Source organism: Zonotrichia albicollis, chromosome 10 (genome assembly GCF_047830755.1).
Source record: "Zonotrichia albicollis isolate bZonAlb1 chromosome 10, bZonAlb1.hap1, whole genome shotgun sequence".
Taxonomy (NCBI): Eukaryota; Metazoa; Chordata; class Aves; order Passeriformes; family Passerellidae; genus Zonotrichia; species Zonotrichia albicollis.
In genome coordinates, this window is record NC_133828.1 from 38595542 (window position 1) to 38620112 (window position 24571).

At 47.0% G+C, this 24571-nt stretch overlaps 1 long non-coding RNA gene across 4 annotated transcripts in view; it reads right to left on the reverse strand.

The window, feature by feature from the left end:
* The window catches only part of LOC141725193 (uncharacterized), a 67455-nt gene that overhangs the window by 11475 nt on the left and 31409 nt on the right, over nt 1-24571 (reverse strand). Inside the window, exons 2-8 of one of the 4 annotated variants that reach the window (XR_003382274.2) lie at nt 21978-22179; nt 21641-21810; nt 17157-17320; nt 16222-16362; nt 15348-15511; nt 10148-10352; nt 728-9132 (exon numbers count right to left, since the gene is read on the reverse strand). This is a non-coding gene — a long non-coding RNA (uncharacterized LOC141725193). Of the gene's footprint in view, nt 1-727; nt 9133-10147; nt 10353-15347; nt 16166-16221; nt 16363-17156; nt 17321-21640; nt 21811-21977; nt 22180-24571 lie in introns of those variants that run through there. The other 3 variants (XR_012582026.1, XR_003382273.2, XR_012582025.1) reach the window with 3 other exon arrangements.

The window sequence follows — 24571 nt, forward strand, 5'->3', positions numbered from 1 at the left end:
CTGGCAGGGGTTTAACACCCATCCCTGATCAACACTTTTCCTCCCCCTGCCTGATCCACATCAAGTTTTCCACCCTTAGGAATGCCCTCAAGGTGCCCTCAAGAGAATATCCATGAGGAATTCCTGCATCCCCTGTGGGCTCTGAAATTGCCAACTCCTGCCGGCCACCAAGTTTTTCCAAGCGCTTGCAGGAGAAATGGAAAGTTCATTTCCAAGGAGAAGCAGTGGGATTCCTCACTCCCTGTGTGCTTCTTCCTCTGCTAAAGGAGCCATATGGCAGCACTTAGCTGCACTCACTATGCTGGAATGGCTTGGCCTTCTGGCTCTCTTCTCCAAGGCTGCCCAACTGTGCGATTGCCACCAAGCTGCCACCTGCCTGCCTGGCACTCACTGTTCCCCTCCCCGGGCTCCAAACTTCTGCAGGCAGCTCTGGAAGGCTGCAGTTCATTCCCAATCTTGGATTTGGAGTGGTCCACCTCGGTGTGACCACCCACAGCACCGTGGTGTAGGCAGGTGTGTTCCCTCCAGGTCACAGCCTCCCCATGCTCTGTGAGTCAGCATTCAAAGGCAGCTCCTCTTCCTCCTCCTTTTCAGACCCCATCATGTGAGTTCTTGTTATCTCCTTTGGGTCAGGAGGCTTGAGGATGATTTTTCCCGTTTGGCTTCTACCCTCTCCAAAATGAGTGAAATCCCAGGCAGAAAAAAACAAAAGGAAAACTCAACAAACCTGATAAGGGGTTCAGGGGAACACCTGGCTGTTCTGTGTCACATCTGAGCCCACGTTCCAGCTCAAACCATGGGAAGGGCACCGTGCTCTCCTCTGCCCCAGGAGCACCACAAAGTGTCCACAGGGCTCCTGGGCAGGAGTGATGGAGCAGAAGCTGCTCCTCTCCTCTTGGTCACCTCCTGCAGCCAGCTCTGCACCTGTGAGGAGCACCTTTGGCACCTCTCAACATAGGATTCTCCTCGGGGTGTCCTGTGCAGGTTTAGGAATTGGAGCTGATGATAATCCCTGTGGGTCCCTTCCAGCTCTGGACATTCTGTGATTCTGTTCCTGTGTGTGGGGCAGACAGATCCAACAGGGATGGTCACAGACCTCAGCAGCTGGAAACAGCGGGAAAGGGGAGCCTGAAGGGCTCTGAACATAAATTCAACCTCAGGAAACGCTGTAAGAGAAGCCAGGCAGGTGTTAAATCACAACAGCAGGTATCTGCTTTAAGATCTTTTACACAACAGTGGTAACGATAAAATCCAGGTTTTTGCTTCCCTGTCGGAGAGAACAAATATTGGAGCCACTCACCATTACAGGGAGCAGGGTCTAGATGGGCTGGAAGGAGAAAACCAAGATTTTACATGGAGCAATAAGATTTCATATTAAAGAAAAAAAATCACATTTGGTGTTAAATTTGATATAGTTGCAAGGTGAGGCTCGCTTCACTCCCAGGAGGGGAGATCCCCAGTGGATCTTTGCGCAGTGGGTTTATCTGCAGCTTAAACAAGCAGATCACTTCAGATTAACCCAACTCCACGTCCTGGGGTACCTGGGGTGATTGCAGTGCCTGTGCCAGGCTGGGGCTGTCTGTGCTGCTGTGTCAGCCTCGTGTGTGACACATCCTCCTGCTCTGGAGAGAAGAATGTGACTTGGGGGGTGTCGCAGACATCTTTTATGAAAAATCCTTTCCTTAGGATTTTTCCTCCTGAGAAGCTGAGAAGCCTCAGGAACAAAATTTGATCATTGATTATCTGCTGCTGTGGAATGCAACAGGTGGATCTTTGATTGGCCCATGTTGATTGTTTCTAATTAATGGCCAATCACAGCCCAGCTGGCTCGGACAGAGAGCCTGAGCCACAAACCTTTGTTATCATTCCTTCCTATTCTATTCTTAGCTAGCCTTCTGATGAAATCCTTTCTTCTATTCTTTTAGTATGGTTCTAACATAATATACATCATAAAATAATAAATCAAGCCTTCTGAAACATGGAGTCAGATCCTCGTCTCTTCCCTCATCCAAAAACCCCTGTGAACACCGTCACAGGGGGGAACAGAAACGTGCACCAGGCAGCTCCAGCTCAACTGACCCCCTTCTCCCTGGGCTCTGCTCATCCAGCTGCATTACCAGAGCTCATCATTCCTGCCCCAAGCTCTCAGAGTTTGCGGGGACACAGTCAGAGCACTCAAAGGGGAAGGAGGAACCTCTCCCCTGCGGGTGAAAGCCAGGCTCAGCCTCACAGAGGTGGTGGCTCAGCAGAGCTCTGCAGGATCCCTGCCAAGCACTGAGTGTGCCATAGGATCAGGGGCTGCTTCCCAGACAATGCCAGGAGAGCGCCCATCAATCCAGCTCGCTTTGCACAAAGTCTTTATTTTTAGTGCTCAGAGCGAGCGGTACCAGATTGGCAGCTTTATAAATAGAAGACTTCTATTTATCCTGCAGTCTGGGGAGCGCCGTGCTAAGTCACTCTTACGACCTCAATAAATCCAGATGAGGTGCTCTCGAGGCTGTGTCACCATAGAAATGACATCTCCTCTGTGTTCAGCACAGCTGGGGCGGCTGCTGCCCCTGTACCCCCGCACGGTGCCCTCGGATGTGCCACGGTGTGACACAAGTGTCATTCAAACAGGACAGGGCATCCCACCCTCAGAGCCCTCAGCCCCGTCTGAAAGGTGATTATAAGCCTTACATTTTGGGGATTTGAGGGGATTTGGGGACAGGGAGCATCACACTCTACCCCATGTCCCTGAGTGATGGCCAGAGGCTGCTCAGGGCAAGGTTCAGGAAATCGTGGTGCCCTTGACCCCATGGCAAAACACCAGGGCTGGGAGGGAGAACAGGGGGAAAAAAGGGTACAGCAGGAAAAAACAGTGTGGTTTGAATGGATAACTTATGTGCCATAGTGAGATATTGCTTTCCTAAGAAGCTGACTGTCACCAACAATTAAAACACCAAATCAGAATCACAGAATGGTTGGGGTTGGGAGGGACCTTAAAAATCATATCGTTCCATGGGCGGGGACAGCTTCCACTATCCCAGGATGCTCCAAGCCCTGTCAAGCCTGGCCTTGGGCACTTCCAGGGATGCAGGGGCAGCCACAGCTGCTCTGGGCAGTGCCAGGGCCTGCCCACCTTCACAGGAGCAATCCCTAATTCCTAATATCCCATCCACCCCTGCCCTCTGGCAGTGGGAAGCCATTCCCCCTTGTACTAAGTCCCTTTCCAGCTCTCTCAGAATCTCTTTAAGCTCTGGGAGTCTACAACCTCCCTGGACTCCTAATAATTCTTTCCCTCTTAAAAATAAAAACAAAACCACCATCCTCTCCAATTCCCTTCCACTCTTCCACTTGTTTTTTTTTTTTTTTTTTTTCCTTCCAGTGAGGGGTTGCTTCATTTAGTCTGTGGCATTATAACAATTCCCAGCACGACAAGCATTTCCTAGTGGTCACACAGCTGCCTTTGAACTGGTTGTGCTGGTCCCAGGGACAGCGAGTGCTCCTCCTGCTCCTCCTTTCAGGATGCCTGCTCCCAAATACGCCACCTAATTCCTCATGCATCCACCTGAGCCCATGCACTCCTCCAAAGCCCAGGCCTGCTGCATGCCTGGACACTGACTGGTCTTCCTCTAGGCTCTCAGCCAGGGAAGGGCAAGGGGAAAAGGTCTGGAAGGCTCCAGTGACCCTGGAATTGCCTCTGTGGGAACCAGCCTGTCCGGCTGCCGGGAGCGAGGGCGCTGGGAAGCGGAGCGGATGAAAGAGCAGAGGAATTCCAGCAGCTGGAGGTTCCTGATCCTTTCATCTCGGGGAGATTTGCTGCAGCTTCCAAAGCTGGCAGGCTGCAGCAGTACAAGCTGCTTGGCTCAGGCACAGCTCTTTGTCTGGGCAGCTGCTGGGCAGCAGGAGGAAGGCTCTGGATTGGGATGAGCCTGCCTGGGCTGCCCACAAGAGCTCCATCCTCCTCCTCCTCACCTGACCTAGAGCGGGGTCTGCAATAAGTGCAGAACCCCCCAAAAGTGTGAAAAGATGATTGTGGAAAGGAGCAATCTTATTAATGTCATAATATCATCAAATGGGTTGGGCTGGAAGGGCCTTAAAGCCCATCCCATTCCACTCCCTGCCATTCCAGGGACACCTTCCACTGTCCTAGGTCGTTCCAAGCCCCATCCAACCTGGCCTTGGGCACTTCCATGGATCCAGGGGCAGCCACAGCTTCTCTGAGCACCCTGTGACAGGGCCTGCCCACCCTCACAGGGTACAATTTCCTCCTAATATCCCATCTAACTCTAACCCTGTCCTCTGTCAATGGGAAACCATTCCCCTTTCAAAGCTTGAACCTGGAATGGCTGCTGGAGAGCCTGGAGGTTTGGGTTTTGTGGGCATGGAGGGGAATGGAGTTAAATGCAAAGTGAAGCAGGTTGTGAAGAAGAAGGAATAAAAAAAAATTTAAAAAGGTAATATATAATTAAAATTTAAAAATAAATAAATAAAACATTAAAAATTAGTTAAATGAGTTAAATGAACCAGGCCTTGTGAGTTATTTGCCATGCGTTGCTGTCCAGGTTTAGAGTGACAAATCTGAGCACTAAAACCACCACAGAGCCATCAGAGAGCTGCCTGTGATGCTAAACAGGGATTTCAGCCAAATTCCCAGTGCTCAGGAGAGGCTGCATCACTCACAGGCCAGGATGGGATCAGGAGCTGGGATGAGAATGAGAATCTGAGATGAGATTGAGAATCTGGGATGAGGAGTGCTGGAAGGCACACTGTGAGAAATGGATTTGTAGAAAATCCTCAAAACCTGACAGAAGGCTCACATACTATACATCTGTTTGCAAACCTTAACCTTAGTATTAAAACTAACTCAAAAATTACTTTAAAATACCATAGAATTAGACAAACATTGTTGAGAGAGAAAGTGAACTAGAAACGATTCAAAGGATGGCTTTGCAAATAAGACTTTAAAGAAATAGAACTATGGAAGATGCATTGTAGTAGGGCCCATGAAGAGTAATTTTAGATGATTGGTTTTAAGGCATTTACAGCAAAGCTCATGGGCCAAGAAACACCTGTTTTGTAATTAGGAAATTGTTAAATTCTAACAGTAATGCTGTGAATTATAACATCTGTATTGCCTCACCCTTCACAGGAGACTGAAAAGGGAATAAAAGTTTTTAAAACACCTTTCAGTTACCTCATCTCTGGGTCAGAAAAGACCTTAATCCAACAGCACGTGGGTGCTGCAGGAGATGATCCCATTTCACACAGCAGCTCCAGAGGTTTCAGAATGAGTTAGTTCCCTTTGCCTGAAATGACAGCAGCAGCTTTCAGATGCTTTCACAAAATAAAATTTAAAAAAGATTGTTGAAATGTCTATTTTGGGATTAAACCCTTCAGTCTTTCCAGGACAGAGGGGATATTGTGCTGCATAAGGCAGTGTTTGGGAGGGTGAGGTTCCCATCCAAGCCACCCCAGCTCTCATCCATCCTCCTTCCCAGAGGCATGGAAGCAGTTTGGTGTCCCAGCAAGTGAGAAGACCCCAAGCTCAGCAGGAGCCAGAGGGACAGCACAGGCCCAGCCCTGGAAAGGGAGGTGGAATAAAGAGCTGGAGGTGCCCGAATAAAGCTGTGAATGATTTGGCAGGAGAGTGGGGTGTCCTGTGGCCTGTTAGCACCCCCAGCTGGTCTGCCATGGCTGGTTCCCCTCCAGCACAGCCCCAGCTCCCAGGGACACGCTGCTCCTGCCAGGACAGAGTCACAGAATCACAGAATCACAGCATCACAGCATCACAGCATCACAGAATAATGAGGTTGGAGGAGACCTCCAAGGTCATCAAGTCCAACCTATGCCCTAACACCTCACCTAGACTATAGCACCAAGTGCCATGTCCAGTCTGTTTTTAAACACATCCAGAGATGGTGATTCCACCACCTCCCTGGGAAGAGCATTCCAGTACTTTATTATTCTTTCTGTGAAATTTTTTTCCCCTAATATCCAACCCATCCCTTCCCTGATGTAGCTGGAGACTGTGTCCTCTAACAACACTTTGTGCCTTGCACCTCCCTGTGATGGTGTTCACAGGGGTTCTTGGATGAGGGAAGACATGAAGATTTGACTCCATGTTTCAGAAGGCTTGATTTATTATTTTATGATATACATTACATTAAAACTATACTAAAAAATAGAAGAAAGGATTTCCTCAGAAGGCTAGCTAAGAATAGAATAGCAAAGAATGATAACAAAGGTTTGTGGCTTGGACTCTCTGTCTGAGCCAGCTGTGCTGTGATTGGCCATTAATTACAAACAACCACGTGGGCCAATCACAGATGCACCTGTTGCATTCCACAGCAGCAGACAATCAATGTTTACATTTTGTTCCTGAGGCTTCTCAGCTTCTCAGGAGGAAAAATCCTAAGGAAAGGATTTTTCATAAAATTGTCTGTGACACCAAGCTGTCCCACTGCAGTGACCACAAACTGGCTCTGAATTGTCACACTCAAAATAAAATAATAAAATTCCATGGAGCAAATCCTACTCTCAACTGCAGACCTGCTCTAGCACCAGCCCAGCTGGGCTAAGTCAGTGTTCAACCAACATGAAGCAATTTAATCCATTGTTCAGTGGGAACCCCTCCCCAGAGCTGTGTTTCCTGCACAACCACCATGGGCTGGGAATGGGCAGGAAAGATTGGAAGAGCCTCCTGTCCCATCTCATCCCCCAGAGCCCTGATGGCAACCCCAGGGCTGTCCCCACCCTGGAGCTGAGGCAAACCCTGCCTGCCATGAGGTGTAACATGGTTGGCAGGACTTGACACGGAGTTCAGGGCAGAAGGAACACGATATTCCTCTTGGCTGTCTCATTTCAAACCCTTGGAGATGAGCTCAAATCACCCCTCAAGCTGGACACGGGGTATTTCCTTATTTCCTTCCTCGTGCCTCAGTTTCCTGCCACAGTTATGGGAAGGAATTGTTCCCTGGGAGGGTGGGGATGGAATTCCCAGAGCAGCTGTGGCTGCCCCTGGATCCCTGGGAGTGCCCAAGACCAGGCTGGACATTGGGGTCTGGACCAGCCTGGGATGGTGGAAGATGTTTCATGGCACGGGGGGTGGAACTGGATGATCTTTAAGGTCCCTTCCAAACCAAACCATGCCAGGATTCCATCCTGCCTGTGCCCAGAGGGGATGGAGCTATCAGGATGTGCCAGCTTTGGCCTCATCCTTGTGCCCACCAGGAGCAGCAGTTTGGTGTCAGTAAATGGAGAAGCAGCCCCTGAGTGTGCAGTTTATTTATTTCCAGATCATTAAGCCTTCTCCTAGCGACAGTGTTTAAAAGCCATGATGACGTTTCATTCCTCCTTCCCCCCCCCCTTTCTGCTGTTTGGCTCTTGAAAATTAAAAGATAAGCTTTGTAAATCTCACTGAGAAGAGGGAACTGTCACTTCAGCTTTAGAAGAAAAGCCAGCAAAGAAACAAAATTCCTCTTTTGGCAGAGGAGGAAAAAAAAAATCCATTATTAAAGGCTTAGAGACAAAGGCTCTCGACACAATTAAAGGCAAACCTAAGCCTTTGAAAGCAGAGGGCATGACACTGGAATACACACAAGAGGTGGAGATGAAAGCCTCCATTGTGGGGCTGCTGAAAAAGTTAAGGGGGAAAAATAAAAGAGAGGAGAGTTTCAATGGATGCATTTGCCTAAACCAAACTGGATGAGAAGCTTCCTAGAGAAGGGCTGGAGTCTTCCCATGTGTTTACACAATGCCGAGAGCCGCTGGGCTCAGCCTTAATTAGGATCCTGGGGCATTACTGGAATAACTTGGGGAGCGAGGGTCACAATGTTCATTAAGCAGAAAGAAAACAGGGCTCTGATATTTTCCCTGGGAAACTTTCCACCTGGGCAGCCTAATCTTCCTCTCCAGCCTGCTCAGATGAGGGAGATGATGTTTGGTTTGGTGTTGTCAAGGCAGGAGAGGTGGCTGGGGACACGGTGCTGCTCCCCCGGCACACGGGTGACAGCAGCAGTGGGAAGATGTGGCCACCTCTGGAAAACACTGAGCCTTCCTGGCTTTAAATCAAGAGCACCAGATCCAAGGATAACCAACATCCAGGAGGGCAGAAACGTAGTTGAAGTGCTTTGCTCCAAAACCTGCCCCTTGCTCTCAACCCCTCCATGTCCAACCAGCAGCGCCACGAGCCAAACCCTCACCTTGAGATCTCCCAACCACCATGGAAATCTCCAAAACCCCTCACTGCCACTTGGCAAACCCTGTGCTGGAAAGACACCACCAGCACCACTCCAGAAAACCATGGATTTGCCATCCACCCCATCCCGCAACTTCCCAAAGCCAGGGTGGCCTGACCCTATGTGGCTGGGGAGATGATGATGATGATGTTCCTGCTGTCCTAAACTCTGACTCCTCCCTGAAAGCCTCAGAGGGCTTCAAAGGAGAGCAGCTCCCTCTTTGCTGTGGATCATATGGGCTGTTTCTCCCCACCTGGTGTGCTAACACAGTTTAATTTTTATTAATGCTGGGTTTAATCCAGGGCTCGGCAGGGAAGGTAGGAATTTCTTATACCCAAACTCAGCACTGTTTTTGGGAGGTTGGAGGGGGAGACTGTGTGGTAAGGACAGTGCACAGGGTGCCAGGAAGGGCTCTCATTACCACATGACTTTTTAACCCTAATTCTCCTTTCCTGGGATAGCTGAGCCTGGTTTGGGATCACTCAGGTGGTGGCCAGAGCCACGCCAGGCACATTTACACCCTGCTCATAGCCACAGGCGAGCCTAATTCACTGTCCTCCACTCTGAAAATAAAAGCAAGGTCCAAGGATGGGTTTAGAGCCCCTTTTGTATGTGTGTGTGTGTTTTCCATTGGTTGGTTCCATCACCAAGGAGACGGAATTCCTACACTCGCTGTTTCAGACATAAATCCCGGCTCCTGTGCCAATGGCCATCTCAGCACAATTACATAAGGAGCATGTGGTGTGCTGAGCTGGGGCTTTGCTCCCCGTATCTGTGATCTGCCGGGGTTTTGTGGCCATCCAAAGGGGAGCACAACATCCTCTAGGTCTGCTCCAAGCCCAAATCCCTCCTGGCACCGTGGCCCAGAGTCGCCTGGAATCACTCGCCTCGTATCCCATGTAAGAAAATCCTGCATAAAACATAAAACACAGCAGGGCATCAGGGAAAGGACAAGAATTCCTGGGCTGCTCCTGCAACGGCAGCTGAGGCAGGAATTCAGAAAATACCTCTGCTGCCAGGCCATTTCCTGTCCCCATGGAGCAGCAATGCCCCTCTCTGTGCCCTAATCCTGGTTTCTGTCCCTCCCCCCCTCTCAACCCCACTCCTAAGTGTGAGATCAGTTTTCAAAGCACTACACATGATGGTGTTAATGGGAACTCTGTGCCCGGGATGCCTTTCAGAGTGCCAAGTTTATCCCCCAGGACACACACTGTCTCATGTTGTTTGCCTGACGCCTGTCACACTGGCTTCCATCTCCATGGCAATCCCGAAAATCCAGCACCTGATGGAAAACGAGAGGCAGAGCTGTTGCAAGGAGGGCAGGGCAGGATGCTCGGCCAGGGGATAAACCATGAGGTGTTTGCCACGGGTCAGAGGTGCCTGGGGGCTCTCAGAGCTGTGGAACCTCACCACAAAGCCCCTTACATAAATGGTTACCTAAGGATGTGTCTTCCCAGATCTGCATCACTGGGAGCTGATCCGCAGGAGGACGGCTCCAGTGACACATCGGGGAAGATGTGTTGGGAAGAATTCCTGATCCTGACTGCTGGAGGTCTTGTGGGGGTAATTGTTGCTGCTCTGAGCCCCCCCAAAGCAGCCCAAAAAAGAAAGCCAGAGAGATGATGTGCTTTGCAGCAGAGAGATCCCCCCGTGCACTGCTCAGCATCTCTGCATTTCCCCTCCTAACCTCCCAAAATGCAGCCCAAACACATCTGGTCTTCAGGACTGGCTTTTTCCATCAGCCCCTGTCCTGTCCTCTTCTAGAATCAGCAGCAAAACCCTTTCCTTGAAGCAACAGCTGGTTTCCATGATCTTATTTTCAAGCCAACTCCTTAACAGATACTCCCTTCCCCTCCTCCCCCCACCCAGTTTTAGCTGTGTTACTGCTCCATCTGGTCCCTCCGTGCTTGGAGGAATGCCAGTACCTCCTAGGAAAGGGAAAAAAACCGCTTCTCTTCAGTTTGGGGTTGCTGGGAAAACGTGAGCAGGCAGTGGCAGTGTCCGTGTCCATTTTCAATTCCGACTCTGGAGCATCCCAGGAGGCTTCCAGCAGCTCTGAGCCTGTGTCTGCTGCCGAGTGAAGGTGGTCTCCAGCCCCCTTGGGCATCTCTGTGCACCCCTTGGGCCAGCCTGAGGTGCAGAGAGAGGAGCTGAGTAGGTGACACTGCATGGAAAAACATTCCTCTGGGGTTTTAACCTGTCTGCAGACCTCAGGCATTCCTTTCCTCCTCCTTCCCTCCCCCCAAAAAAATGAAACACAGGTGCTGGTGAGGGCAGAGGGAAGCCCTGAAAGATTTCTCCAAAATCCAGGAGACTGTGGCACCATTTCTCACCTGTTGGGGAGAAACCTGCTGCACCAGCTCTGCTTTCCGGCTCCTGAGGAGGAGCAGCACTTTTTTAGGATTGGTGATAGGGAATATGTAGTTTGCACTTTCTGGATACACCAAACCAGACAAGCATCCTGGAAAACATCAGGAAGCCCAGTCCAGGATGAAGTAAAGGCTCTGGGGCACTTCCTATTGTTGCTGGTGCACGTGAGGAAAAGTTCCTTTGTTTTTAGGACAATAGCTTCCTTGCCTCCAGGGATCCTGGTTCCTACTCTTTTCTTGCCTGTGTTATGGCTCAGGAATGAAAAACAAAGAAGGGATTGAGGAAAGCAAGCCCACGCAACCCCAGGAAAGGGTGGGTTTGTGCCCCCCTGAGCACGGGCTTTGTTAGGACAGCCAGGGAGGTGTGAGATTATGGCAGAGGGGATTTTCCCTGCTGCCAGCAGCCCGTGCCCATGGCTGGGTTTGTCACAGGCCCTAGGCTAGAAGACCCATAAAGGACAGGGATATAAAATCTCCAGGGCTCAGGGCCATGCTGGGAAGCTGCAGCCCCAAAAGCAGGGAGAGCCAGCTCAGTCTGCCTCTCTGCCAGCAGGGTGTCTGCATCCAGCTCCTGTCCTCGATGCCTAATCCAAGGAGACAGCAAAGACACTCACACTGCCAGGCATCCTCCTGGGAGCGGGGCTGTGCTTGCCAGGGAAGTGTCTCCACAGTGGGTCAGCATTCCAAGCTCTGGGAAGGGGCTGGTGCCCAGGCAGGGGACTAGGCAGCTGGCTCATGCCACAGTGACTTGCCAGGAGAGGCAGCTCCCTGTTTAAATCAGCACAGCCCAGAGAGGTCTCAGGTGCAGGAGGGAGCCCAGGCACGTCCAGAGTTGTCCTGTTCTTGGGAACACGTTGTGACAAAAGTTCTGCTTTTCTCTTAAACCAGTAAAGAATTGTGGAATTGTTAAGCATGGATGAGACCTCCAAGATCATCAAGTCCAACTGTTCCCCAAGCAGTGCCAAGGCCACCACAAAACCACATCCCCATGGCAACATCCAAGTGCCTCTTGAGCACCTCCAGAGTTGGGGACTCCACTACCCTGGACAGTGCATTCCAAGGCCTGAGCATCCTTTCCATGGGGAAATCCTTCATGCTGCCCGACCTAAACCTCCCCTGGCCCAGCCTGAGGCCGTTCCCTCTTCTCCTGTCCCTGTTCCCTGGGAACAGAGCCCAGCCATGCCCCTCCTGTCAGGAGCTGTGCAGAGCCACAAGGTCCCACCCGAGCCTCCTTTTCTCCAGGCTGAGCCCCTTCCCAACTCCCTCAGCTGCTCCAAAACCTCCCAACCCTGGCCCATGATGCACACAGCACATTTTTAGATGCAGTTTAAAGGGATTCTGGATCAATCCCTGCTGCCTCCCCACCCTGGCAGGGAGGAGGTTCCCAGAACTCCAGGCCTGGCTTTGCTCTCTCAGCCTCTGCACATAAGGCCAGGTTTTAAAAGGTGCTTCAAAACCTTTCTCCTATTAGGAAAGATTAATAGCCAAAAAAAAAGCTTTTTTGGGGTGATATCCATCCTAGTTTTGTAAAGTGAGAGGGACAAAGCCTCAGAGTCAACAGTGAGGGTGCCATGGCTTGGGAAGGTCCTGCTGAAGGCAGCAGAGAGGTTCCTACTCCTTTCCACAAACTTTGGAGCATGGAATGACTTACACAGCCCTCTGCACCACTGATAATTATTTGTGAGCAATCTGTGAAAACTAATTAGATGTTAGGAAGCTTAATTAGGTTGCTTTCCTTGAAAGGAGAGGGAAAATTAGGGATTCTCACATCCTTCAGTGCCACCAGCCCAGTTTAGCTGAGCTCAAGGCCCAAGTTACACCAGGCCAACCACAGTAATCCTTCCTGGGAAGGATCAACAAGGATGGAGTCCACCCCAACAATCCCATCTCTGACATGTAGCCCTAAAGCTCCCTGAGTCTTGCAGCCTTGGGAGTGTGACCATTCCCTGGGGAGCCTGTTCTAGGTGCACGACAGCAGCCCCAAATTGTGCTTCCAAGACTTCCAAACACCAACCTTGGCCAGGGGAGCCCTGGCTGTGTGAGGCAGAGTGTTCTTTCCCTCTGATCCAGCCCTGAGCATCCTTTCTGCTCCTCAAAACACACTGGTGGCTGGGCCTGGAGGTGGCACATAGCAAGGCAAGAGGCAGAAGCAGGGAAGGAATCCTTTCCACCCCACAGGACCTGCACCTGGATTCCATTGAACTCATGACAGGCCCTTCCCAGAAAAACTGAAACTTCAAGCAAGCTGATCAACAATTAACAGTACAGGTCTTGTTTATGTGGAGGGATTGGTGGGGCTCAGCAAGCCCTGCTCAGCCAAGTCATGGTTAAATGAGATAACAGCCTAGAAAATACCTAGGGGGCTAAAAAAACCCTAAAAACTCCCTCCCCTCACTGCGGGGAGGATCTGGAAGTGTGGAGATAAGGAAATGGAGTGGCCTGGGCTTGCCCAGGACTGAGGGTGCTGCAGCAGCACTGTTGAAGGTTGCAATGCAAGTTGTTGTTTTCCATTCCCATCTGTATGGCAGATTACCTTTGCCAAGTGGGCAGTTTGCTTTATCTCTCTCTCTTTGAGTGACCACATTCACACCTCCCTGGGAGGGGACATTGCTGATAACAGACTATTGAATGTCCCTGCATGGCTGATAAGAACTAGAACATCCCATTGGGAAGATGTGAGCCCAGAGGGAGGAGCCAAGCATTGCTACCCAGATATAATCCAGAGGTTTGTGAGACACCAGCACGGCTTTTTCCCCAGAGGAACAGCAGCTGCCTCTCCTTCCACTGGATCTTCAGAGGAAGAATCCATCCTTCTCTACAGATCCCCCTGCTCCAACAGAACCACCCCTGACACTGCAGGAGGGCTGCAGCCACATTTCCAATGGGACTGCCACCAACAGCCTGACCCACAGGGTGTCAGGTTGGGTTCTGACTCTGTTAGTGTTGTTCTAGTGTACTGCATTGCTTATTTTATCCTTTATTTTTTTCTTTTCCCTATTAAAGAAGTTGTTATTTCCTGCTCCCATATTTTTGCCTGAGAGCTCTTAATTTAAAATGGATAGCAATTGGGAGGGGTGGGGAGGGTTTACATTCTCCATTTCAGGGGAGGCTCCTGCCTTCCTTAGCAGACTCCTGTCTTTCCAAACCAAGACAAGCACCCACAGGGCAGAGGGTGACACAAGCGACAAAGCAGCCCGATGGTGAAGAGGAGAACCTGCTCTGTGATCCCAGAGGGGCTGCATGAACGCCTCAGGAAGGCTTGGAAAGGCTGCCTTTCCCACAGAAACAGGGCTGTCATCCAGCAGACGGTCACACCACAGGCCTGGGGCTCCCCTGGCCTCTCTCCCAGCGTGGTGTCCCCAGAAGAGCTGGCTAGCTGCACATGGGCACTGCCTGCTCCAGCATGGAGAGATCCCAGCACTGCACGGGGCTCCCTCTCCCCAGCAGGGATCCAAATTGGAGAGTGATTCAGCAGGGTATTGATTGAACTCTCTGCAGACAAATGACCTCTCCCTCTCTCTGGGCCATGCTTTTTAGTGCAGGGCTTCAGCGTCCTGCATGAATATTTGAATAGACTTACAGTGGAGTGGCTTCACCTCTGCAGGGAGAGGGAGAAGCAGGAAAGGAAGCACAGGTTGCAGGTTTGAAGTTTCTGCAAGCAGGCTATGAAATTGAGTTTTTTTCCATATAAAGAGGTTCCCAGTGCTCTCAATTCCCATTAGCACTGCACCAGAAGCACACACTTGGCTGCAGTCCTCCAGTCTGCAGCTCAGAGGAGGGTGAGGGATCAATCACGGCATCATTTGGGGTGGAAAAGCCCCCAAGGTCATCGAGTCCAGCACTGCCAAGCCCACCACTAACCCACATCCCCAAGTGCCACATCTACATGGGTTAAATCCCTCAGGGGTTAAATCCCTCATGGGCTAAATCCCATGAGGAATTTTTCCTAAAATCCAATCTAAACCTAAACCAAGATGAGCTACACTGGAAGAGGAGGGTGGGTGGGCACAACCACCAACATCCTCAGGCTCACACCTCACCCAAAACTCCTCTGCTCTCATTCAGCAGCACAAGAACTCCTGACAGAGGGGCTCCTCCATGGTTGCAGAGAACATTTTCCCTCCAAAATATGTATTTTTCCATTATTCCCTGTGCAAAGGAAGTGTTGGAACCGTGGTTACTGAGAATTTTACACTTTCTGTGCTGATATGTACCGACCCCCAAGAGAACACTGTATTTGACCTGAGCATGGAGAAGGCTTCCAAAATTGAATATTAGGACTAAAATTATGGGTGTGGAGTTTGAATAGAAGCGTGCAATATGACATAGTAGAAAACTTAGACTTTAAGGTTTTAGAATATAGTAATATATAAAACCAAATAGAGGCTTTAGGGCAGCAACTAGTCCTTCTTTTTCATAAGTTTGAGTAGTATTGTCTAATTAAATTAAAAAGTGCACATTGCAGACCACAAGTAGTTAGTCATTAAGTTAAAAGTAAAAATAATGTAAGTGAAATTTCTGAATTAGACCGTTTATCCTTAAAAAAAAACTTACAAAGAAAAAGACACAACTCCATTTTTAACTTATCAAAGTACTGTAAAACAGTTCGTAAAACTATAATATAAATAAAAACTAATAAACATCTAAATGCAAATAAAAAATACCATCTCACAGATTTAATCCCAACCTGAACAAAAAAAAAAAAAAAAAAAATTAAAAAAGAAAAAAAAATTGCACAAGGAAGCAGCGCACAAACCTTCACAGCCTTGGAGGAATCCAGGCTGCTTTACCCCAGCTGGGAGGAGGAATCTCCAAAGCGGAGATATTTCATCCCCACGTGGCTGCTGTGACAGCTTGAAATGGAATCCTGCAGCACCCGGGATCATCTGCATCCCAAATCCAAACATCCTGTGTCAACCCCTGCAGCAGAAACCGGCTGCTCTTAGGCTGTGAGCTTGGAGAGGGGGAATGCCTGCTTTCTGCAAGGAACCCTGCCACAGAATTCTGCATTCTGTTATTCATGTGTAAATGGTGCCAGCCCAGCTCCCAGTTCTGCCTCTCATTACCTCCAGAATCCCACCCTTACACAGAATTACTCCTCCCACGAGTCCATTCCTAACACAAAAAAAAAAAAAAAAAAAAAAAAAAATTTGGGGTTTCCAGTCTGTTCTTGAGCAGCCTTCATCTCCCCTACACGGAGGAGGGAAATCCAAGCTGCTCTTTTCTCCCACAAAATGGGAATCTGCCACCAAATCCAGATGCAACTGAGACCTTACAGTATAATAAACTTAATTTTTTAACACAGCCACTGCTGCACCCCCTGCAGACCTGGCTTTGGTGGAAAAAATGAGGCAGGAATTCCACGGCTGCAGAGGTTCCAGTCATCTTTAAAGGATGAGCTCATCTCAACCCTTTTCTTACATTGAACTAAAAATGGGGTTTTTTGCATCCAGGACAAAACTACAGCACCTCACCTCTATGCCATTCTCATAAACAAACTTCGAAGGTCAATAAAGAGCTTTGATAACAAATGAAAGACCAAACCCACCCCAGAACCCAAAGGGAGAGTTACAAACAGCACCTATTGCTCCTTGGAGTTCCCAGACACGTTGGGACACCAGGATTTTTACCCCTTTTCCAAGGCTGGTGGTGAAGAACCCCTCCAGGTAAAACACACTTCCACCACACAACAGTCCTGAATCCACAGAGCCAGGAAGGCTGCATTTGCTCAGGGATTTCCAGGAAATGAGTCAATCAGCAGAGGAGAAACACTGCATTGAGAAAGGGAATGGGAATTTAAAGAGATTCTTTTCAAGTTAACCAACAGAGCCGGCTGAGATGCAGAAGCCACTGAATTTGCCCTCGGGCTGTGGGGAATGAGTCATTTTCTTTTCTCTCTCTCTCTGTATAAATGTCAATCCTTAGTGACTTCACCTTTTTCTCTGCCTTGCTGGGAGACTGTGTCGGGCAGTGCTTAAAGGTTTTTAGCACAGGGAGAGGGTTGTTGGCTGCCCATCCGGGTGTTTATTATGGGATTGTGTCACCATAATATTTTCTGAAAAATCCTCTTTGCCCAGCATTTTCTCCTGGGAAGCTGAGAAGCCTCAGAGAGAAATGAAAACAATAATTATCTGAATTGCTGCTCCTATGTTTGCCGCTTGGGAATGTGGCTTTGACATTGTTTATCAACAGGTGAATGTTTGATTGGTTCCATGTGAATTGTTTTAACTTAATGGTCAATCATGGCCAGCTGTGTCAGACTCTCTGAGTCAGTCACGAGTTTTTATTATTTCATTCTTGTTACACCTTCTGATGTATCCTTTCCTTTCTTTAGTATAGTTTTAGTATAGCATAATTTAACTATAATATAATATAATATAATATAATATAATATAATATAATATAATATAATATAATATAATATAATATAATATAATATAATATAATATAATATAATATAATATAATATAATATAATATAATATAATATAATATAATATAATATAATATAATATAATATATAAATCAGCCCTCTGAAAACATGGAGTCAGATTCTCATCTTTCACCTTGTCCTGGTGCCAGAGAAGCCTCAGATTCCTCACCCCTGAAAGTGCCCAGGGCCAGGCTGGACACAGCTTGGAGCAGCCTGGGGTAGTGGAAGGTGTCCCTGCCCATGGTAGGGGGTGGAATGAGATGGAATTTTGGGTTCCTTCCACCCCATATCCTTCACCTGTGGAAGGAAAGCACAGCACAAAGCCATGACAGGATGGCAACTTTGCTCTCAGCTCTGCTGCTGGAGCTGTTGGGACTGGGATCAAATGTGGGCTCCTGCAATTTAACAGGAACCTAGAAAGGCAGGGAAAATTGGTCCATGAGATTTCCTGCCAGCCCGTGCCACCAGTCTCCTGCTGCTGAATGTGTCCATCCCAGCAGGGAAGTGGAAGAGAAGAGTTTGGAGCAGTGAATGAAATAAAATGTCCCCTCTCTATTTGAAGCCTGCACTGACGGCAGCATTTGCATTCAAGCTGCCACCTGAAGCTTTGTCCTGCTGTCCTCCCACTGTGGCTCCACAAGAGCAGGACACAGTGACACAGAGATGCTCCCTGCCCAGGCCTCAGCCCTGCCCTGGAAACCTTTTTTTGGGAAGCTGTTAAATCAGGCTTCATGCTGGCTCCTGCCCTTCCACCATCCCAAATAATTTCTGGTGAGGGTCAAGTACCAGAAGCAACCTCCAAGAAGCTCTGAGGTGTTCACAGAGGTGCAGAGCCCAGCTCTGGGTAATTTACAGGATCCTCTGTGGCTGAGGGAAATCTTTGCCTGTGCTTTGGCTTCTACCAGGCTGAGCAACACAAGGAAATACTCTGCAAAATGATATGTGTAATCCTGGAGAGTTTTTTCCCAGCTGATTTTTAATGAGATGTGGTCTCCCTCCCCACCAAGCTCCCCTTCAGATTAACTTTGCTCCCTGCCTGGCAGGTCAAATCCCCACCAAAAACACATCTCAGAAGCTGCAAAGGAAAGGGGAAAAACACAGCAGAGAGGCAGCTGCACCCTGCACTTCAGGGATGTGCTGGGCACCTCATTGCACACACACATTCCCACTAATCCGTCCCCTAATTCATGCCACGTGTGTCTGAGCACGGAGCTGGCCCAGCCCAGGCTTTGAAGCAGAGCAGATGTGGAGTTATCTGCTCCACCAGGGCTCCAGGCAGCCAGGAGGGACAGTTGCCTTTGGCAGAGGATGAAGGCACCTTTCTGCTGGGGACAAGGACAGCTGGACTCAGCTCGTGCTCAGCCAAAACCTCCTGGGCCAGCACTCAGCAGGGTCTGACCTGGGTTCCAGCCACAGGGCCTCAGGTTGCCTCCTCACTGGTACAGAGCTCACCATTGTGGGATGTAACAGTGCAGCAGCACTTTACAGCTCAATATTTGGTATAAAGGTTTAAATGAGCTGCTGTAACAATGGCTCACCTGCATTTCATCTTCCTGGAGCACTCCCAGCTTTCCACCCGTGCCCCTTCCTTTATACATACATATTATACTATTGGCTTTTTGCAAATATTAAAATGGATTCTATATGTGTGGTGTTAAAGTAGCTTTGCTATAAAGATCTTGTGATCTGATACAAGTATGCTTGTGTTGAAATGCCTGCTTGGATGGGATAACATTCAGTGAACATGTGATGAGGACACCTGCTACAGATGTGCCACCTATCAGCACTCACTGTCTGAAGGAAACAGGGACCAAAGCCCAAAGTGGAAGTGATGATAAGAATGAAATAAAACCACAACTCTAAAAAAGGCAGACCTGAGAAGGAGCCATGCTAAACAGTTCTTGGAACGTGTAAAGTGGTTTGGGGAATGTAAGAGCTGAAATGAGAGATGTGGGACTCCAGACAGCTCTCCAAAATGCAGTTTATTCAATCCAAGACGTCACAGCAACCCAGGGTTGTGGGTGACAGAGCTGTGCCCACAGCTGTCAGCTCCAGCTGCAGGCAGGCCTGGAGACCGTTTGGTTTTGGTTCCAACACATTATATACTTTTCTTTTGGTTACAGTGCATTATATACTTTGCTGAGCATCTTCATACAGTAAAACCAATCCATACCTTAACTTTTACCTATAGCCTACCATAACTACTGTAATTACCATATTCATGTTGCTGTTCTCCAATCACTAAAAGTCAGCACATTACAGTTTAAGCCAGAAGTTGTTTTTCAGTTTTCTTGCAGCGGAAAATTCTGAGACCTTTTTTCTACTTGCAGCATTTGCTGAGTTGTTTGCCTGTGCTATCTTTCTGCTTGGTAAAAACATCTTCTTGTTTGGGGTGGGTTTATCCTTTGCTCTAAGTCTTAAAAACACCTTCTAACTAACACACCCTTTGGCTCCTTGGTTAGCCAGTAAGACTGGCTCAGCAATTCTTTTCTTCTATATCAAAACTTGCTTTCATTTCTATTCCTTCTTCAGATTTTACATTCAAAAAACTTTCTGCTAAGTATACCTATCTGTGAGACTTCCTTGTCAAACTTTCATCTTTCCCAACAGGGGAAAAGTTTAATATGCATAATTGCTTCTGAATATCTAACAGGCAGATGCAATAGAAATGGCATATTAGGGGTGCTTCCAAAATAGCTGGGATGGTCTTGGCTGAATGCCAAGAGGTGCCCGGCCATAAATCTTTGCTTTATTGTCTTTGTCTCACGTTGTACTTTATTGGACTTTTTAAATTTTTACAGGAGAGTGAACCTTGTTTTTCAGAAAGCCCTTTAGGGTGTTCCTAAGCCCAGAGCCTGCTCCAGGCTCTGTGTGTGCAGCGTTACCCACGGAGAGCAGAACACAGTGGGACATCCTTTGGACATTTCCAGGAATGCTGACTCCACCACTGCCCTGGGCAGCCTGTTCCAAGGCCTGACCACCTCATCACCTTTTTCCTACTATCCCATCTAAACCTGTCCTGGAAGAGATGAAACTCTGCTCCTCCCATCAGGGAGGGCTCTTCCACGACATGCCAGATTTGGGAGCATCCCACCATCTGCACAAATGGTAAATACAGTACTGACAGGCTCAGACGAGGCATAAATCACATCTGCAATGGTGCAGAGATGGTTTTAGCATAGGAATCAATCCCAGAATGGTTTGGGTGGGAAAGGATCACAAAGTTCATCTCATTCCACCCCTGCCATGGGCAGGGACACCTTCCACTAGCCCAGATTGCTCCAAGCCATTCCAACTCAGCCTGGAACACTTCCAGGGGTGGGGCAAACATGCAATATTCTCGCTATAAACCATCCCAAAACAATACCACGAACCAATACAAATAATATACATTCATATATATATGAAATATATATATGAATATATATAATATATATACTTTCATGTATATATATACAAATAATATAGCATACTTTCATATATATATGAAAGTATACGATATTATTTGTATATAATATACCATATACTATATACTAGTATATATAATATACTATATACTAGTATACATAATATACTATATACTATATTTGTATATTATATAGTATAATATACTATAACATACTATAACAAACATAAACATGCAATAAAGAACTGTCCAGTACCTGTTAAAACAATCCATCGTTATCCCAAATGTAAAAAAAATATAAAAGACCCACTCTACCAATCAATACCATTCCAGATAGAACTTAAAAAAATATATACTTCCAAAAAACATATTTACCAACACAAAACACCACCACATGACAAAACAAGTAGTAACAACTACTCAAAAATCGTTTAGGAACCAAGACCACATACAATCAACAAAATTATTAAACACCTGTCCCATGGGAATACTCTGGGAATAAAGGGCTGTGAGGAAGGCAAAAAAGAAATATAAAAAAGCCATAAAGGCATGGCTTAACTGCAGCCTGGCTCTCTTGGAGGCAGCTGTCCTGCACACATAAACATGGTAGACACCTCTAAAAACATTTTTTTCTGGCCTGCCTTTTGCAAGAGAAGCTTTAGTTACAGCAGAAACTTCACAGGAGTTTTCAGAGGGGTGGAGAAAGTGTCCTGGTAACATCCAGGGTAATTACAGTGCTCAATTTACCCTGGAGCTCCTGAAGGCCAAGGAAATTGCTATGGGCAATAAATAGAAAAGGGTGGTCTGGGAGCCTGCTCTCCAGCACAAAGTCCATAATTTCAGACTGCAAAGGAGATGTTAATCTTTATTTTCCCTGAGCACCATTTGAAGTGGTTTTGCTTAAAAAAACCCACGTCAAACCTAGCCCACTCTTTACTCCAGTACAAGATTTTTTGGCTTGATGTGCCCCTGAGCTGCTGTTCCAGCCTAGGAGGATGGTGGCTCACTGGATGCATCAAGATAAAAAAAGAAATGTCTAAGTCTGAGCTCTCCTTGGACCACCAAAAATTCTCATGACCAAAACTATTTCATTAAATTCCCATCACCACAATAATACCATAAAATTCCCACTAACCATACACATCCAGGAGCACCTATGGACAGGACATGGGCACAGAACAGGAAACCTCACAGCCCCAGAGCTCAGTTACCTGTGGGCTCCCAAATGATGTGGACATGGAGCACCACACCTCAATGCAGAGCTGGATCCCAGTGCATCCCAGTTTCACAAAGGATGGGAAGAACCAAGGGATGTTTCTCAAGCTTTGTCCCACTTCTCCAGCTTCCAGCAGCAAACCTATCCATGACATGAGGCTGCCTCCTCCAGAAGAAATAGAAAACATTAGAGCAGAGATTTTCCTAGCCACAAAATGCTCTTACTGTGTCCCTGTGTTCCCAAAGAGGAAGATGTGGAAGTTGAGGAGCCAACATTTGCTTTTTTCCCAGAACAAGTCCAGATTTCAGCCTGTTTCCCTAAGACACACAAACCTGCAGCAGGTCAGAGCCCAGGCAGCCCTTCCAGCCACTGCCTTCAGGATGGAAATGCCTTTTCTGCTCTCCTCAAGCAGGAGCCATGTGTCTCCTCTCCACTCATGGCAGTGGGAAAGGCCTGGGACAAGGTGCTTGGAGTTGGGAAGGATTGTCCATTCCATCTGAGGGAAGCAGAGCAGCTCCACAGTTACTGAGCAGGCTGCATTGTGTGGCACAGGAGAAATAAAAGGGATTGATTAATAAAATTAATTGATAAAATTTGTGCACTAGCAGCACAAAGAGAGCACTGACAGGTACCAAGCCAAAACACAGGGATTTAACTTTCCCTCTGAAGAACCCCTCACCTTTCAGCAGGGTGCTTTGCCATCTTTTAACTTCTCCTGCTTGAGAATTTGGTAGCCACTCTGGCTGGTCATGCCTCCAGCCACAAAGTGTTTCAACTGCTGAACTTTCTCCAACTTGCCCAGCCCTGATCCTTCTGAACTCCTCAGGCATTTTCCTCTTTGTTACAGCAAGCTGACAGCACTCCTTACTTTACTCTGAGTGCACTTTTCCCCTTCTATTGATCCAGTTCCAGCATTCCTCACTGGGGCCAGAGCTCACCAATGAGGGATGTAACAGTGCAGCAGCACTTTACAGCTCAATATTTGGTGTAAAAGCTTAAATGAGCTGCTGTAACAATAGCTCACCTGCATTTCATCTTCCTTGAGAAGTTCACCCCAGTAAACACCTGGGAGTAAACTGCCTAATGCTACTGAAACACAGACAGCAGGTCAAAACCCACCAGAAAAAGCCTAAAATAATCCTCTGGTCCAGGACAGTTCCAGGTGTTTTGAGAGCAGGATTTCAAAATCCTGGTGGATAGTTTAATGCTGGGGTTTAACCCATGGTTTAATGCTGGGCTTGGCAGTGCTGGCTCAGAGGTTGGATTCTGTGATCTTGGAGGGCTTTCCCAGCCCTGAGGGTTCTGAGATTTTACCTTCAAGCCTCCTCAAAGGCACTCTGGTGACTCTGCCAGGCTTTAAAAACCAGCTCAGCCCAATTGATTTTAAGCCAGGCAAAAAGCCCCACAAAAGTAAACACGACTTTTAGTGAAAAACATGAGCCTGTTCCTCACCATCTGGGGATCTTGCTGCCTCAGAGCCCCTCAGAAGTCACAGAGCTTCCAAACCCATTCAGGTTTTGCTCCAATTTCCTACAAATTCTTGCTGATGCTGGGGGAGTTGGCTCACCAGTATCATTCTTAATAGGAACAGGCTTGATTAGACCATGCACCACCCCAGTGAGGACAAACAGCCCTTATCATTAACCTCAAACAGCATCACAGAGAAAAAACCGTGTCAAGAGAAGCACCATTAGCAAGAGCCACATTTAAGCCCAGCAGTGGCACTGCTGTGAGCATTTTATTTATTTTTATTTATTTTTATTTTCTTGCTTATTTATTGCACTTAAATGTGGTGTAGGAGGAACAACCTGACTCCTCTGCTCTTACTGCGCTCACTCTTCCCTCATCCCCTGACTGCAGCATGGGCAGAACGAACTTGTTAAATTTTTTGTTTAATTTTTTCTTGAAATTAAAACACGAGATTTGCTACTCAAACAGAAGTACTAAGTGATAAACTTACAAAAACATTCAATACTCTTACTAAATAAACTAACATTCAATACTCTTACTAAATAAACTGTCCCTATACTATACTATACTACACTATATTATGATATGTATATTATGTTATTTTTATTATACCAATAAAATAACTTAATATACCTAATATTATAAATAATATACCTTATATTAAAATAATTATAACATAATAGTTATGATATTATTATATTATAATCTACAATATAATTAAAATATTAGAATAATTTCTAATATAATCATTATAATATACTTTATATTATAAATGATATAATATACTTAAACATAAACATGCAATAAAGAACTGTCCAGTACCTGTTAAAGCAATCAATCATTATTCCAAATGTAAAAAACCCTCACTATCCCAGTAAATACCATTCCAGATAAAACATAAATAAAAATATACTTTCAAAAAACAAGATTTACCAACACAAAACACCACCACATGACAAAACAAGTAGTAACAACTACCCAAAAATCGTTTAGGAACCAAAACCACACACAGTCAACAAAATTATTAAACACCTCCCCAGTAACCCCAACCTCTCACCTCCCAAGTCATTCTACACCTTGACAACTTCCAAATTAATATATTTTATACATAACTTTCATTTTACAATACCTACAAACATTACTAAAACAACCAAAAAAGGACAAAATTTTAAATTATATTTAAAAATACACATCGTTATAAACCTTATAATCTACCCAACAATTATTTCAATAAATTACTATTAAAAAAAACCAATTTTAACCCAAACATCACTAGCAATTCCTACAAAAACACAATTAACCACAGCCATCACAATACCTACCACAACTACACACAAAACAGTAAATACCAGTGTCACATCTAGCACGAGACACAGACACAGAGGGGTTTTTTGTTTGAAGCTGCTGGAGCAGAAAGGCTGGGCAGGAACAGCGGGGCAGGTGGGAGGAAAAGGGA